At 36.6% G+C, this 9,105-nt stretch overlaps 1 long non-coding RNA gene across 1 annotated transcript; it reads left to right on the top strand.

Moving 5' to 3' along the window:
- The first annotated feature begins 3,475 nt into the window (after window positions 1-3,475).
- Window positions 3,476-5,547, top strand: LOC118488406. The gene is made up of 3 exons (XR_004884624.1): window positions 3,476-3,578; window positions 5,017-5,069; window positions 5,499-5,547. It is a non-coding gene; the product is annotated as an uncharacterized LOC118488406 (long non-coding RNA).
- Window positions 5,548-9,105: the final 3,558 nt, after the last annotated feature.

Genomic DNA, 9,105 nt, shown 5'->3' with positions numbered 1-9,105 from the left:
GTGTTAGGATTTTCGGAAAATTTCGCCATAGTTTCCTTTGTAAATAGAGGTGTCCATGCTAAATAGCATATCATTTTCTTTTACATATATCCCATAGTTCATTTTCAATAACCAAACCGACATATAGACATACAAAACGTTACATATTTTATTCCAGTTTTATTACTCAAAACCGGACTGTTTTCGAGGATTTTTATAAAATAGTTACCCCTTTCCAAAAATTCTCAAATTTTCACAGAAGGTTCTATATGTTCCAAAATTTATCATGTAAAAATATCAGAGTCCAGTTCGTTACCTATATTTTATAGAAATTTATTTACCCGACTGCAATCAGATTTGTTACTTTCTGATTGCAGTTTACGGAATAATTCACTAAAAATTAACCGTAAGTCCGTTTGACGAAATTCTAGTTGGAGGGTCATCCTGACAACGGTGACCAACTACTGTAAAAATTCTATGAGTCGATTTTACTCAGGTTTCAAGTTATGACTCCGAATATGACCCACTTTTTCTGCAGTAAAAATGCAGCTTGAGCTGCTGTCCAAAAACAGTCCCTTAAAAATAGTAAACGGTCTCGAAAAATTACGATTCCACTGCCATTTGTTTAGTTATTCCAAAATACACATTTTAGGCTTCAGAAAATCAGTTTTTCAATTTAAAATGGCCTAGTTACAGCCTGTTGAAGTTGGCTGGAAATACAACTCAGCAAGCTGTTTACATTGTAAAAGCTACTAAAAACGCATCAACGATTGTTCTAACAACGGGTTTATCGAGAAGTTAATGATCAAAAAACATGCATGCTTATACCAACATAATCCAACCAGATTTTTATGTAAGTTTATGTCCATTTTCTAGTTCATTCTCTTTTATGTTCTTGTGTTACACATTAACTAAAATCTTTCGAATAATCAACGTAGAAGTGATTCATGAGTTAAATCGAAGACTTACAACTAGCACTAAGGCTAGGGATGAACTTGTGAACAGAAAATGATGATGAAAATGGCGTGAAAATTCAAGGTGTGATGTTTCTTCAAGATTCCAAGCTCCAAGCTTCACAAGGTTCCTTCCATCACTTGATTTGGACTTGAAAATGAATCAAGGGAGTGAATATTGAAATGATGGTGGTGGTGGCTGATATAATCAGCCAAGAGGGAGAGAGAGAGTGAAGGAAAATGGTTGACTGACTTGTTGGTGAAGATGGAATGATGAGGTAAATCACTAGCCCAACCTATATGCCATCATGATGGTTTCTTGGCAAGATCACCTCCCAATCAAAATTAAGGGGAATATTTAGTAGGGGATTTGAAATGATTGATGGTGGGTCCCCCCATGTGAGCCGAGAATCAGTGAGGGGGGGGGTTAATTGTAAATTTTCATAGTTAGTGGGTAAACAATTAGGAGGTTACGGGTATTTTCTAGTATAGTGGGTGTATGTCATGTTTCTATAGTGTGTGGTGATTTTTGTGACCGTAAATAATTAAGAATGATAAAATAATATTTCTGACAATATTTTGGTGTCCTGGGTAATGTCTGGTTGTTCGGTTACGTATCGTTCTGTTAAAGCATTTAATTGTACTGCATAGTGTCTTTTATGCATCTTTTTGTAACGAATTTTAATTCCAACACTTAGGAAAGCGTTCAGGACCATTTAGTCAATTCTCTGTATAACACGAGTGTGTTAAGGGCTGAATTGTTTCTGAAAATGCAGAATTCTGTACTTAAAATGAGTTTTAGGCACTTTCCGGCACTCAAACTATCACCTAGTGACATAGTCTTATGGTCCTCACTTCCCTACACTCCATATTGGTGTAGTTCTTTGTCCCTGGCTCTTACTGGCCTCAATATAGTGTCTGTCTATGTGCTGGCATTGTCAGCACGTGTCTGAGTTATCCGCTCATTGCGCTAACTGTGCTTTGTGCATCAGGTTTGTCACTAAGAGTTTGTATGAAATAAATGGAGCGACTGTATGTAAAGTGATGCACATGTATGTATGTAACATAAATCAGTAAGCAGTTTAAGGTGTCAGTTGTAATCAAGCATAGTCATTAAGCACATAATCAAAATTAATTAGTTTGTACAGTACCCGTAATTGTGAGGGTTGTCACACTCTGATCGTGATCCGCGTTTCATATCTGATTTATGGCAGTCGATGCATAAATCGTTCGGCTCACGTCTTGACATGAGTACTGCATATCACCCACAGACGGATGGTCAGAGTGAGCGAACCATCCAGACACTCAAAGACATGCTGCGAGCATGTGTGATCGATTTTGGGAAAGGGTGGGAGAAGCATCTGCCGTTGATCGAGTTCTCCTACAACAAAAGTTACCACACTAGCATTCAGGCAGCTCCGTTTGAAGCGTTGTAAGGACGGAAATGCCATTCTCCTCTCTGTTGGGCTGAGGTGGGTGACAGCCAGATCACAGGTCCTGAGCTTGTTCTTGAAACTTCAGAAAAGATTGTTCAGATCAGGAATCGTATGGCAGCAGTGGTGATCGTCAGAAAAGCTACGCCGACAAGCGTAGAAAACCTTTGGAATTCAAAGTTAATGATCGTGTCATGTTGAAGGTCTCACCCTGGAAGGGCGTGGTGCGTTTTGGGAAACGTGGAAAGCTTAATCCACGTTACGTTGGGCCATTCAAAATCCTGGAGCGGATTGGTAAGGTGGCTTACAAGCTTGAAGGGTAATGTTCATGATGTCTTTCATGTTTCGCAATTGAAGAAGTGTCTGTCTGATGAAGCACTGGTTGTGCCATTTCAAGAGCTGAAGATCGACGACAAGTTGCAGTTTGTCGAAGAGCCTATAGAGATCATGGACCGGGAGGTCAAGGTGCGTAAGCATAGTCGCATTCCAATTGTGAGAGTTCGTTGGAACTCAAGGCGTGGACCGGAGTTCACGTGGGAGCGCGATAATCAGATGAAGCTTATGTATCCTCAACTCTTCCTAAGGTCAAATCTAAATCTAGTAAAACTGGCGAATTTCGGGACGAAATTCCTCTCCAAGTTGGGGATGATGTGGCACTTGAGGAAAATCCGCAACAATCTTGATTTACCACTTCACTTCACTGTGCTTACTTGTCAAATTCGGGACGAAATTTTTTTCAAGTTGGGGATGATGTGACAACTCGAACTTCCAAGGTTAGTTTTGTAATCTTGATCCTCGCTATTCCTCTTTCACATTTTTCTACGATTAATTGTTTCACATAAACGCGTCGGGTTATGTTCGAGTGTGTATTTGGGCCAAATTTTCTTGGGCCGTCCATGTCATGAGTACATTTAACGTACGCATATTACAATTCGGCCGGTCATTATATTAGTTATACGTTGAGCCCGCACATCAAGTTACCAACCCATAATATATTTTTTGCTACTTATAGTGATCCGCAGCCCAGTACAAGCCCACAATGAAGCCCGATGAGTTCTTAATATCTATATCTTTAGAGTAAACTTGTAGGATACGTCCACATATCTTGCACATAATAAACAAACTCTACCCTATCTCTCTCTCTCTCAAGATCACGCACAACAGGAGACACCCCCCCCCCCTCTAGTGATCAGCCATTCTTCCCAGCCTTTCGGTTAGTATTTTATCACGTTTATTGAACTTGGTTGGTTGTTGTGATTGTTGTGTTATCTAGGTGAAACTATGTGCAAATAACATGAATAAAGTATGATCGGAAACTATAAACATAGTTAATATTATCTTGAACAGTGAACACAGGGATTAAATTATAAGTTGTGGATAACCTTGTATAAATAAATGGCGGTTACCTTTCAAAAAAAAATAAATGGCGGTTATGTGTGTAATTGTGGTCTCGATTTGATCAACCATGTGCTATCTTAATATCATTGTCAAAATAGTCAAAGAGAATTAATGTTAAGGGATATAATGTCTATCTTGAACCAACCGACAACTCTTATTTCTGGGCACTATATTCGAACTAGAAGGAATATTGTGTTTATTGGCTTCTAATTGTAAGAAGTGTAAGAAGGATTTATAGAGTGACAAGTGTCCAATAAGCTAAAACTAAACCCACTACATCACCACCAAAAGCCTAAACACCCACCCCCACCCCACCCAACCACCACCCAAAAAACCCCCAAAAAACCTAAACCCCACCCCCACCCCCAAAAAACCTAAAACTAAACCCACTACATACCTCACCTAAAACACCCATCCCACCCAAAAACCTAAACCCTCACCCCCACCCTCCACCCCTCACCCCCTCGGCAAAAAAAAAAAAAAAAAAAAAAAAATTTAAGGGTGGGTGATGTGAGTGGGGGGGGGGTGGGGGTTTAGGTTTTTGGTGGTGGTGGATGTTTAAGATTTTTTTTTTTTTTTTTTTTTTTGTAGTGGGGTTTTTTTTGTGTAGTGGGTTTTTTTAGGTTATTGGACACTTGTCACTCTATAAATTCTTCTTACACTTCTTACAATTAGGATCCTTTGTATTTGATCCTAATCCATGGTAAATGATGGATTGATTATAATATGTTAGGGAACTATCTTGACTTTTTGAAAAAATGCCCAACTGGTTGATTTAATAACTGGCCGAAATTAGTGGAGGGAATCATTATGATCATGAAATTCATATAGGTGATGGGCTGGGTGGTTTGGATTGAATTTAATGTTTTGGGCCGGTTGGTATAGCTGGGTTAAACAAAATAGGCGGGTTATAAGTCAGCAGGTTTACATGTTAATTGATATTTTTGGGCCGAATTTATTCTAAGTAATATTGGATTTGTTTAAAATATATGTTGGTTTGACCGAATGATAAGTGTGGGCTGATAATTTTGGTTTGGGCCAAACATTTGTTGGGCCGTATCTCTCAGATAGTGAGTTTGGGCCGTAAGAATACGTGTATTAATAGTGTGTGTATGATTATACGGTGTGTTTAACTGATGAGCGATAGATAAACCAAGGATACCATGTACATGTTTTATCATGACTTCTGGTGTGACAATGTGATCCACATGGATGCGAACTGACTGTTATATACATATATGTGAACCTTTTAGGCTTTGAATAACTGAGTGTGGTTGAGTAACTAATCTTACCGAGCAAACCTAAGGTGAGTTCACTGCTCTTTTTCCAAGCATGCATCCCGGGGAGGGATATCGGGTAACGTTCCAGGGAGGAACGCTAGTTTATTGGGATGTTTGTTATTATTACTCAGTTTCTATCACATAAGACCTCTTACATCTACCGACAGTTGTCGAGGAGGCAACGAGGTTATTAGTTGATAGCGCTATTAGGTTTGGCACCCTCACACCGTACCGGGGAGGACGGGCGTGAACTAATTTCCTTAAAGCATGACCAATGTTTTGATAGAGACATTGGGGTTGGGCAAACACATCTTGTAGCCATTTCGGTAATCGAGTTAATAACAACATCAAATCTAATTGTTAAACTGTTTTATACATGTGACTGGTAACAAAACTCGGTAAGAAAACTTTGAACTCACCAGCATCGTCTGACACACTTGTTTGCATGCTTGTAGGTCGTTAGCTGTATTGCATTGGAACTTGCTGTTTGGAGTAGCAGGAGTGGTCATGGGTCGACTGGAGAGATTTATGCTATTGATTTCTTGATACTATATATTGGTTTTTAAACTGTTTGACTTTGTTTAACTTTGCTTCCGCTGAACAGATTGGTTTTCACTTAAACTTGTTGATGGTATTTTATTAATAATTAAGGATTTTATTTTGAAACTTGTACGCGTTCAATGTAATTAGTGGCTCGTTATTGGTATGTCGCACGTCTAAGAGGGACATGCCCTAGGTGGTATTTTGGGGGTGTGACAGTTTTGTATATCATTTATCCTTAATACATGATTATACTTGAAATATTAGGTATTCCATATGAAATATTATGTATTACGTGTTTTGTTTATACCTAATCACTCAGTAGGGTTTCATATAATTACTATAATGAAATCATGTAATCATGAAATGAGTATTTAAAATCATAGAGTCACATAATAATACATAGTCAACTATTGTTATGTAATGAAGTAATCACCTACTGGGGTTTCACATAAAATACTATAATGAAATCAAGTAATCACGTAATAGGTATTCAAAATCACGTAGTCACTTACTAGGTATTTAAAATCACGTAATTACGTAATGTGTATTCAAAATCCTGCAAATTTTTTAAAGAAAAATATAGCAATATGTTGCTCGAATTAAAGAGAATGAATTGCTCGTTAATACGGTGTAATTTCTATAAAAAAAATATTAACATATGAAAAAGTTATAGTCGTTTGAAAATCAATGGGAAGTGGGTTTATGAGTTAACAATGTTGGATTTTCTTATTTTACCTATTTTCCCCACTTGTTTACCTTGTTTCTAGTTATGTGAATTTCTATATTTGAGGACCACTTAATCTCAACCCTTGATCTTGCAAATCAAGGGCCAAACTTGTCTCCTACACTTCGTACAATTATTTCCTCTTGTACACTAACCTTTCTCTAAACTATGATTTTGCCCATATTCAAAATTACAGTCTTGTCATCGTTTTAGCTTTTTACAAATTACGGTTTTACCCCCAGTTCATAATCACGATTTTGTCCTTAGTTCAAAATTACATTCTTGCCATTGTTTTTTTTTTCAAAATTATGGTTGTGCTTTCTTTTGATAGGCTGGTTCGTTGTAATTTATATGCATGCCAGACAGCTCTAGCACACGCTCATTGGTCCTGCCAAAATAAAGTTTTGCCCCCATCTCAAAGTAATGGTATTGCCATCGTTTCAGTTTTAATTGGTTGAGAAGTATATAGCCAAGCGCCCCGCAACGCAGACGGGGCATAAACTAGTAACCTAACAAATACCAAAATTATTGAATTTAAAAGGAGACGTATGCACACCCGATGCAACCCGTCTACACGATCAAATAAGAGGTGAAGCACTTTCACTTTATGTATTAAGTAGTTTTTGCCCCGCCCGTGTTATGGGGGCACTAAATCGAATATTTCTTTCTCATAACATGTACATTGTGTTTCGGTAACTTGTACATATATAACAAATCTAAAAAAAAATTATATCAAGTCAACCAATTAAAACAAAACACTACCACATTTTTACAAAAAATAAATAAAAAAATAAACTAAAATGATGGAAAGACTATAATTTTAAACTAGTGGCAAAATTATAATTTTTCAGGACAAATGAGCGTGTGCTTTGCAGCCATCTGACACAAATAAAAAATTACACTGAGTCAACCAATTAAAACAAAACACTACCATAGTTTTATAAATAAAAATGAAAACGATCGCATTACTGTAATTTTACATTGGGGATAAATTGTAATTTAACAAAAAAGCAAAAATGATGGTAAAACTGTAAATTTTAACTGAGGGCAAAATCGTAATTTGGCTTAGAGAAAAAAACAAGCCGGATATTTCTCAACCAATTAAAACAAAAGATTAAGATAGTTTTGTTAGAAAAAAACTAAAATGATGGAAAGACTGTAATTTTGAGTCGGGGACGACGAAACTGTAATTTGTCAGGAACAATGATCGAGTGCTAGACAACTACCTGGCACAAATATAAATTACATTGAGTAAACCACTTTAAACAAAACACAACCATAATTCTGCTAAAAAGGTAGTAAGACTGTAATTTTGACTAGGGGCAAATCGTAATTTTGAAGTGGGGTAAAATCGTAATTCGTCAAAAGCTTAAACGATAGTAATACTGTAACTTTTAACATAGGCAAAATCGTAATTTTGAACAGGGGCAAAATCATAATTTTGAACAAGAGCAAAATCGTAGTTTTTAATTAGGGGTGAAATCGTATTTATATGAACCAATGTGGGGAGTGCCAGGCAGCTGCCTGACACTATTCCTTCTCATGGATTTTGTTTTATACTAGTTTTTGCTCTGTCCGCATTGCAGGGCGGTAAGCGAAATATTTGTAAGTTTGATAATATGCACTTCTATATTTTGACTATTTGTACATACACTTATAACACGAATTTAATAAAAATTATACCGAGACATAGATAATAATACGCGCGTCAAAGAATATTTTTATAATAAAGTTTAAGACTTATAAAGTAACTTTATTAAAGTACAGGAGTAGTAGCTATTGTCCACCAATGCTAAAAGATGAAATACTAAATAGAATAAAAGTAGAGTGACTAAACATGTACAATACCAAAGTTAAAGCACAGACTAAACACGCATATGAACAAAGTTAACCAATTAAAACACGTATATTAGCGAAGTTGAAGGTTTAAAAGTAAAATTCAAAAATCCACGATCAATTACCAAAAAAACAAAAGTAGTGGGACTAAGCATGTGCACTATCAAAGTTAAAGCGGATGGAGTAAACATGCATATAAATAAAGATAACCAATAAAAAACTCTTTTAAAAACATAGGGGCTAAACACGTATATTAACAAAGTTGAATGTTTAAAAACTTATGTTACATACTTATACAAATACCAACTCGCGTCTGTTAAAACATGCAATTACCAATTCGCGACAGTTATAAACAAATACGACGCTTCACAATTAGCAACTCGCACCAGTTATTACCAAAAAGATCCTTGGTTCATATGTAACCGTCCTTAGATTTAAAATTTGAAGCGGTGTCATATATTCATCTCCGATGGTTCGGTTCGTAAGTAACTGCCTTTAAATTTAAAAATTGAAGCGGTGTGTTCTATTCATCTCCTGTTCCATTTTATCTTCAACCATTTTCTCCAGAAAATTAACTCTCACGTACGACTCAAACAAAAAAACTATGCCAATACCATCGACAGAGAAACTAGTATATAATTTGCCCATTAGTTCGGTCAGAAAATGCATCGTCAGCCTCATTGACTACTTTTGAAAAAGAAAAGTAATACAAAAAAAGAGAGGGATGCGAGACTGAGAGAGGGGCGGGTAGGGTTTTTCTGGCGAGAAGCAACGACCAGTGAGAGGGTACGAAGCAGCTGCCTGACACTATTCCCCTGATGGTAATTGTAGTAATAGGGAAACAAAGTTGAGTGTTTAAAAATAAAATACTGTTAGGAAACTTTATTTGTAAGTATTGAAGAAAATCTCAATCAACTGGATCTCTGAAGAAGATAACAGTCCTGAAGAACACAGCAAGA

Source organism: Helianthus annuus, chromosome 16 (genome assembly GCF_002127325.2).
Source record: "Helianthus annuus cultivar XRQ/B chromosome 16, HanXRQr2.0-SUNRISE, whole genome shotgun sequence".
Taxonomy (NCBI): Eukaryota; Viridiplantae; Streptophyta; class Magnoliopsida; order Asterales; family Asteraceae; genus Helianthus; species Helianthus annuus.
This window is presented reverse-complemented; position numbering and strand designations above follow the sequence as displayed.